Here is a 9,809-nt window from a genome sequence, read left to right as displayed (position 1 = left end):
AAACATGAAAATTATGCAATGCATGAGAATTTTAGATCAAAACATGTGATGCATGCAAGAATGCTATGAATGTTAAGATGAACACGAAGAACACTATGAAGATCATGATGAACATCAAGAACTTATTTTTCAAAATTTTATATGCAAAGAAAACATGCAAGACACCAAACTTAGAAATCTTTCATGTTTAGACACTATGAATGCAAAAATGCATATGAAAAACAAGAAAATACACAAAACAAGAAAACATCAAGATCAAACAAGAAGACTTACCAAGAACAACTTGAAGATCATGAAGAACACTATGAATGCATGATTTTTCGAAAAATGCAGGATGAACATGCAATTGACACCAAACTTACAACTTGACTCAAGACTCAAACAAGAAATATTTTTTATTTTTATGATTTTATGATTTTTTTGTATTTTCTTTTAATTTTTTTCGAAAATCATTTTGAAAAACAAAAATAAGGATTCCAAAATTTTTAATATGAATTCCAGGAATCTTGCCATGTTAGTCTAAAGCTCCAATCTGAGGGTTAGACATGGCTTAATAGCCAGTCAAGCTTTAGCAAAACTTTACATTCAGCAGCCAATTTGCTAAGAAAGATAAAGAAGCTCTTCTCTTGAGTCCAAAAGAATTGAGACATGGCTTTACAGCCAGCCAGGCTTCAACATGCTTCATGAAACACTAGAATTCATTCTTAAAAATTCTGAAGAAAAATATATTTTTTTTGAAAATATTTTTATTTTTAAAAAAAGAAAATTTTTTTCGAAAACAAAGGAGAAATTTTTGAAAGATTTTTGAAAAATTTTTTGAAAATAAAAACAAAAAGAAAATTACCTAATCTGAGCAACAAGATGAACCGTCAGTTGTTCAAACTCGAACAATCCCCGACAACGGCGCCAAAAACTTGGTGCACGAAATTGTGATCTCTGGTAATGGCTCCAAAAACTTGGTGCTCTAATCTCAATTCATAATTTGTCACAACTTCGATACAACTAACCAGCAAGTGCACTGGGTCGTCCAAGTAATAAACCTTACATGAGTAAGGGTCGATCCCACGGAGATTGTTGGTATGAAGCAAGCTATGGTCACCTTGTAAATCTCAGTCAGGCGGATATAAGATAGTTATGGAGTTTTCGAAAATAAATAATAAACTAAGGATAGAAACACTTATGTAATTCATTGGTGAGAATTTCAGATAAGCGTGTAGAGATGCTTCCGTTCCTCTGAATCTCTGCTCTCCTGCTGTCTTCATCCAATCAGTCTTACTCCTTTCCATGGCTGGCTTTATGCAAGGGCATCACCGTTGTCAATGGTTACATCCCCTCCTCTTGTGAAAATGGTCCAAATGCTCTATCACAGCACGGCTAATCATCTAAGGTTCCCGATCATGCTGGAATAGGATTCACCCTCCTTTTGCGTCTGTCACTATGCCCAGCACTCGCGAGTTTGAAGCTCGTCACAGTCATTATTCAATCCCTGAATCCTACTCGGAATACCACAGATAAGGTTTAAACTTTTCGGATTCTCATGAATGCCGCCATCAATCTAGCTTACACCACGAAGATTCTGATTAAGAGATCTAAGAGATACTCATTCAATCTAAGGTAGAATGGAAGTGGTTGTTAGGCACGCGTTCATAAGGAATGATGATTATTGTCACGTTCATCACATTCAGGTTGAAGTGTGAATGAATATATTAGAAGCGAAACAAGTTGAATTGAATAGAAAAACAGTAGTACTTTGCATTAATCTTTGAGGAACAGCAGAGCTCCACACCTTAATCTATGGAGTGTAGAAACTCTACTATTGAAAATACATAAGTGAAAGGTCCAGGCATGGCCGAATGGCCAGCCCCCATGATCTAAGAACCAGACGTCCCAAGATGTCTAATACAATAGTAAAAAGTCCTATTTATACTAAACTAGTTACTAGGGTTTACAGAAGTAAGTAATTGATGCATAAATCCACTTCTGGGGCCCACTTGGTGTGTGCTTGGGCTGAGCTTGAATGTTACACATGCAGAGGTCATTCTTGGAGTTGAACGCCAGCTTTTGTGCCATTTTGGGCGTTGAACTTTCAAAGATGTTAGTAAAAAGTCCTATTTATAATAAACTAGCTACTAGGGTTTACATAAGTAAGTAATTGATGCATAAATCCACTTCCGGGGCCCACTTGGTGTGTGCTTGGGCTGAGCTTGAATGTTACACATGCAGAGGTCATTCTTGGAGTTGAACGCCAGCTTTTGTGCCAGTTTGGGCGTTGAACTCCACTTTGCAACTTGTTTCTGGCGTTGAACGCCAGAATTGGGCAGAGAGCTGGCGTTGAACGCCAGTTTGCGTCATCTAAACTCGGGCAAAGTATGGACTATTATATATTTCTGGAAAGCCCTGGATGTCTACTTTTCAACGCAATTGGAAGCGCGCCATTTTGAGTTCTGTAGCTCCAGAAAATCCACTTTGAGTGCAGGGAGGTCAGAATCCAACAGCATCAGCAGTCCTTCTTCAACCTCTGAATCTGATTTTTGCTCAAGTCCCTCAATTTCAGCCAGAAAATACTTGAAATCACAGAAAAATATACAAACTCATAGTAAAGTCCAGAAATATGAATTTAACATAAAAACTAATGAAAACATTCCTAAAAGTAACTAGATTCTACTAAAAGCATACTAAAAACAATGCCAAAAAGCGTATAAATTATCCGCTCATCACTGACCATCTCTCCAGAATTGAGCCTGAAGCAGGAGTACAACCACCCATAGCTGTGACTGAGACATTTCCGGATGAGCAATTGTTCCTCATTCAGCAGGCTTCATAGTTTGCAGACATTGCAAATTATAAGGCCATGAATTTTATTCCACGGGAGTACAGTAGGCAACAAGTGAAAAAGCTATTGACTGATGCAAAGTACTACATTTGGGAGGAACCATACCTTTTTAAAAGGTATTCAGATGGTATCATCCGGAGATGTGTCCCAGATGAAGAAAAACAGCAGATTCTTTGGCACTATCATGGTTCTGAGTATGGAGGCCACTTTGATGGAGAAAGGACAGCTACAAAGGTCCTTCAGAGCGGGTTTTACTAGCAGACTCTCTTCAGAGACTCAAAAGCATTTGTGAAGCACTGTGACAGATGTGAAAAAGCTACAAATCTCCCTGCCAACCGTGAAATGCCACAGCAGGAGATTCTTGAGGTTGAGTTGTTTGATGTGTGGGGTATTGATTTCATGGGACCTTTCCCACCCTCACATTCAAACAACTATATTCTAGTGGGAGTTGATTATGTGTCCAAGTGGGTGGAAGCTGTGGCTCTGCCCACTAATGATGCCAAGGTAGTAATAAGTTTTCTTCAGAGATATATCTCTAGCCGGTTTTGTGTCCCAAAGACACTCATTAGTGATGGAGGAAATCACTTCTGTAACAGACAGCTGGACTCTCTTCTGCAGAGATATGGAGCCCGTCATAAAGTGGCAACCCCTATCACCCTCAGACAAGTGGACAGGTTGAAGTTTCCAACAGGGAACTTAAGAGGATTTTAGAGAAGACTGTCAGTGTTTCAAGAAAGGACTGGTCTAGGAAGCTTGATGATGCTCTCTGGGCATACCGGACAGCTTACAATACTCCTATTGGCATGTCCCCTTATCAGTTGGTCTATGCCAAAGCCTGTCACTTGCCAGCTGAGCTGGAGCATAAAGCTTACTGAGCAATCCAATATCTGAATCTTGATTCAGAAGCTGCAGAAATCAAGCGAATGCTTCAGTTGAATGAGCTTGATGAATTCAGATATTCAGCCTATGAGAATGCCAAGCTCTATAAGGAGAAAACCAAGTTACTGCATGACAAGAAGATTGCCATCAGAGTCTTTGAGCCAGGACAGAGAGTGCTTCTGTATAATTCAAGGCTCAAACTCTTTCCTGGGAAGCTGAAATCCCAGTGGTCAGGACCATTTGTGGTTACCAGAGCTTCACCATATGGTTATGTGGAAATATAGGAAGAGAATTCTGACAGGAAATTTACAGTGAATGGCCAGAGGTTGAAGCACTATCTTGGAGGCGAGATCGATCGCCAGAGGTCCGCTCATCTGCTGAATCAGCAGAACAGACCGTCAAGCTAGTGACGTTAAAGAAGCGCTTGTCGGGAGGTAACCCGATAATTTCGTATCCTTAGTTATTTTTTGTAGTAGTATTTTTCTTACTTATTTTATTTTTATTGAGTTTTTACTGTTTTTCTGATCATGCAGCTATTTTAGAACAGGAACCGAAAACTTCAGGCGACACAAAAAAAATGAGCACACGACACGCAAGCGTCACTGACGCGTACGCGTCATATGTGTGCGCGTGAAAAAAATAAAATTGGACAGAGAGTTGAGCAGGAGTGGGGCTGGAACTGTGCTGGGCGCATAAGCCGCATCACGTGTGCGGGTCGTTTGCGCAAATGGCCACTCATGCGTGCGCGTCCCTGACGCGTATGCTTGACCCTGAAAATTGGCATCAATGAGTGTTTGGACAGAGAGTTATGATGGCTTGGGGCTGGAAGTATGCTAGAGGCACAAAGTTGATCATGCGTACGCGTCCCTGACGCGTGCGCATCCTTTCCCCAAATGGCCAACCACGCTTGCGCGTACATGATGCGCGCGCGTCAACCCTCCAGGAGTATGCCAAGATAGGCATCTAACAAGGGGACACTGTTGTACAGAATCTTGGCCTGTCATAATTATTTAAAATTCTATGAATTTGTTGACTTACTATGCATTCTTTGTCAGTACTGAATTAATTATTAACGACTATATTAAGATTATGAAATAACAAATCACTTGCTTGAAAATGGTATTGGTTCGGATTAAATTATGAAATAACAAATCCCTTGCTTGAAAATAGTACTGGTTCAGGATCCACTACAACTAACCTAATTAAATTTCGTTCTAGCCTAATAAATGAAATAAAAGAGTAAGAAGCAAAATTTGACAGAGCAGAATAAAATAAGAGACAAATAACCATAATTCTCTCACTTCTACTGCGTTTGCTTTTGGAAGAAGCAAGTCCTTACATGCTTTTTCAAAATAAATAAACAGAAAAAATAACTTACTTTTGTTTCTGTCTTTCTTTAAAAAAGCACAAGCAAAACAAGTCGAATATTTTTTATTTAGAAAAAGGGGGGAAAGTACCTTGTTTGGTAATGATCTGAAATATTTACAAGCATGTTATAAATTTAAAAAATGATTAAAAATAATAATGAATAAATTAATAAAAAAAATACACTATTTAAATGAAAATTTTGACCTGAATATATAAAATTAGTTGATAACTCAGGTGCAGTTAACTTCATGTGAAATTGATAGTTGAGAATAGTTAAATAATTTGACAAATTTTACTAAATTGTCATCTAACGACTCTTAACTATCAACTTCACCTTCACATAAATTTAAATGCATATAAGTTTCTGCCGTAATTAAGCATAGTCAGAAGAGAACTTACATGGAAACAACACGTGAGTTCTTGCACGTGATTCTTTGCCAAGAACCACAACAAGGAGCTGAACTAACTCAACTGGGAATATTGATTTGAAAAGAATCCTTTAGAGAATTTAAGGCCTCAACTGCAATGAAAAGTTAAATTTGTTCCATTGATTCATTCATTGAAATAAATACCTTAGATCTTAATATATACAAAGATAATCGAACTTAAGAATAGACTTGAATCATATATATATGGATCAAGAGAACTTACCATCATCATTGGAAGCTATTTGTGAAAGTACCACAAGCAAGAAGCAATTGAGCAAAAGCACCAATAATGGTAACTTCAATTTGCTATCCATCTTTCATTGCAATTTGCAATAATCCACTCACCACCTCAACCAGTTATATAGCAAAGTTGATGATAAATATCAAATAATAACTTGGACTAGTTTTTTTGTTCTTTTTTTTATTTTTCCTAGACAAAGTCAACATTCAAATTTGGTAAAGAAATCCATTTTCCTTCTAGACAAAAACTGATCTAAAATAGAAAATGCAAGTGGACAAAATGGAAAAAAATTTTACATTAAACATGAACTCAGATATGAAGTTGACAAGAGAATGAAAACCTCATTTCACCAATTATTTCAAATGATAGTGACACAAATCACAGAGGGAAAAAATAAAATAATTTTTTTTAAAAATGTATTCTTATTTACAAAATTGAATTGTGTCTATAAAAACTTTACTCAATTTAAGCATTGAAGAAAAAAGTTAGACTGTGATAACAAAACCACATCAAAATCAAAATAAAATATAATAGAGAAGTAGGTGTTATTAGTTATTACCATACACAAGTATAAATCCAAATACAAAAATCAGCCTCCTCCATATATTTATATGTTTAAGTTGTTTTAATATATTTTTTATTCAAATTTTCTATGAATAATTGATCCAAATAACATTACACAAGAATTTTCAAAAGAAAATGAAAAGAAAAAACAACAAACCTCATCAAGCATGGTTAAGAGCCTTGACTTCTTGCGACTCTCAACAGCAGCAGCAGCAGCATGCTGATCTGCAAGCAATAAAGGATCTTCATGATGAGAATGATTCAAGCACTCCGATGAGAAATCAATGCGTCCACGAAGAATAGCATCAAATATACCATGTTTATTTACTTCATACAAAAGACAAGAATAACATGTGAGAAAGATTAGAAAGCATAACTAGTCTCCAAATCAATACAAAATATCTAATAATGAACAAGAAAACAAGCTTCCAGAACCAAACACACATCTGAAATGAAGTGAAGCTCAAGAATCAAACAAACCAAGGAATAGCGAAATATATTTTTATGATAAAAATCAGATCCTAACATTTTCCTAAATTTAATATGTCAATATTTAAACTTTCATTTTCACATCACTGCAACATAGGAACAGCGAAATAGCCAGGAAACCAAACTAATGGCCCTTATCACAGGAACAGAGAAAACAGAAGGAAGAAATACTTACTTTGTAGTGTTTATGGTGAGGGTTAATCGCTGATTGAGGGACAGGAAGCACTGATTGAGGGATAAGAAGCGACGATTGAGGGAGGAGCAAAAGAGAGGCAGCGTCTTTAGTGTTTAGGGTTTGCAAGAGAGAGATCGCTGGGGGGGCACGCTGATTCAGGGTGCACCGACGGAGCAGCGCTGATAGAGGGTTGCGAGAGAGGGTGCGAGGGTTGCAAATCCGAGGAGGAGGCTTGCGTTGAGGGTGAGAGGGTTGCGACAGAGCGGGTGCGAGAGAAGGTGCGATAGAGTGCTGCAGGCGAGGGATCAGAGAGAGGGCTGGGTGTGAGGGTCCTCATTGGTGATGAAGATGAAGGGCTGGGGTAGAGGGCGTGCAAGGGTTCTATCGGCATTGATGAATTGGGACATGGTAGTGATGAAGATGAAGGGACTGGCAGCGAGGGTTCAAAGGCTTGAGTAGTGAAAGGATTGTCACTTCTTTAGGGTTGAAGTGTTTAATTGGGAAAAAATTTAAATGTGAAAAAAAAATTGATGAAAACTATGTCGCTACGCTTTTTTTAGAGTGCCCATTGGAAGACAAATCAGCCACGCTTCAAAAGCGTACTTGTTTCTTTCTATGGCCACGCTTTTAAAGCGTGGCACAAAAACGTAGCCAAATCAATAATCAGTCGCCACCCTTATAAAAGCGTGCCGATTTTCCTCTATGGCCACGCTTTTGACGTGTGGCAAAAAAAAGCATGGCCAAATTAGTAATAAGTCGCCACTCTCATAAAAGTGTGCCGACGGGCCTTTTTTCTTGTAGTGGGTGTTGAGTGGAGGCTTAAAAAGCTTATGGTGAAAAGGTTTTGTGCGTGGAGGATAATTGGCCAAAGTATGGTTTCAGTTTCCTTGATGTAATATGTAATGTTTCTGGACACTTAGACTAGTTGACCCTAAGATAGGATTGAATGATGTTGGTATATGATTAATCATATGTGAATTTATGTTTGATGATAAACAGAATTATATGGGGTGTTGGAATGCGTGATATATGAATTATGATGATAATGTGATGAGTATTGGTGTTGTTCATGATTATGATGTTGTTGTTGGTGAATGGTGTTGATTATTGAGATTGAGATTGAATCATGATAATTATGAAGATTTCTAGTGAGATATGATGAATGATGTTTATGATGAGTAAAATTGTGCAAATTATTGATGATTGATATCTGGAGTTGAGAATTGTTATTTTTATTGAATTATGGTGGAAAGATTGAGTGAAATAGAGGTAGAGTTGATTGAAGTACAATGGCATGGTAAAATATAGTATGTGCTAATGCTTTGTGTTGAATTGAGTAGGTTTGTTTTGGTTTGGTTTTGAATGTTTTGAAAAACTAGAGAATTGTCATTTTTGGCAAAAACCTGTTTTTGATAAACTTTGGTGGATCATAACTTGAGCCTCGATTTTTTAAAATTGGTTGAATTTTATTTAAAATTAAAGATTATTTTAAGAGTTTTAAAATGATATAAAGTTTGAGGAAAATGGAGTTTAGTAGAGGAAGTTATGAGCGTTTAAAGTTTTGTGTTTAAAACTCAAATTTTGCAGCATTTTATTTTTTTGAGTCTAATGAAGCATGCGTACGCGAACCTGTGCACGCGACGTGGGCATTATCCACTGCCTGGGAGTCTCGCATACGTGGGTACTATGTTACATACGCGAGCATGTAAATTTTGACTATGCGTACACGAGTTTTAACACGCGACACAAGCATTCCATTCGGGTTGGAACACTCGCGTACGCGAGCAGGGTGTCGCGTATGCGACCACCCATTTTTAACCATGTGCGTACACATGGCAGGGGTGTGCATACGCACACTCTCTATTTTGCTGAAAATTAGTTTTATTCAATTTTTTAAAGTTTCTCTAGCTTTCTAAACTTCTTTACTTACTGTTTAAGATTTCTATCTAGTAATTAGGCCTTTAGACTAATAGAGATGGGTTAGTGAACTAAATTGGTAATTTATGTATGAGTTTAGAAAACGGTGACTTAGGCCTGATATGCTAGTTGGATGGAGTTATCATGTGAATTGATGGGGAGTCGGGTTGATGATGAACTTGAGATATTGATGATGGATGATGAGATTGGAACTTGAAAATGAATGATTATGCTTAATGGAATGAGTATGAATGGAAGTGTGCTATGAGCAGTGGCCTCTGAGATGGATTATGTGATTGTGACATGCATTGTTCTCCGTCGTAGGGACTGTGACAGTCTCCCGCCTACGTTCGGATGTGAGGGTTGTGGTAGTCTCCCGCTCACGTGACATGCATTGTTTTGGTAAGTTGCTATGCGCCTCGGGCAAGGGCTGTGGAAGTTTCCCACTTGTCGAGGTAGCGGTGCCGGTGTAGGGGCCAAGGCAGTCTCCTGCCTACGTTGAGATGTAAGGACTGTGTCGGTCTCCCGCTCACATAACCTTTTTGCCGCAATAGTGAACTTGGGCACTATAACCTAATAGAGTGTGTCGGGCACTATATCCACAGGTCAATAGTGTACAGGGCACTATATTCCTGGCATGGAAGATTCTCTACTGTAAGAGTGTGCAAGTTACTATATCCCTGGCGTGGCAGAAAGGCGACATCCTCGGAGATGTGTCGGGTTGGCATTTTGAATCGACAAGTGATATCCCGAGCCAAATAGGATAGATATTTATCATATGCATCTTCTACATGCTTGCTTGCTTTGATTACTTGTGTTATGGCTAATTGAATAACATGTCTAAATGCTAGTTGATTTACCTGCTATGTATGTATACTACTTGTGTTTTACTTGCTTGCATTATCTGTGATTGTC

The sequence above is a fragment of the Arachis ipaensis genome, chromosome B07, assembly GCF_000816755.2.
Source record: "Arachis ipaensis cultivar K30076 chromosome B07, Araip1.1, whole genome shotgun sequence".
In the NCBI taxonomy this organism is placed as follows: Eukaryota; Viridiplantae; Streptophyta; class Magnoliopsida; order Fabales; family Fabaceae; genus Arachis; species Arachis ipaensis.
Note: the sequence above shows the minus strand (reverse complement) of the source record.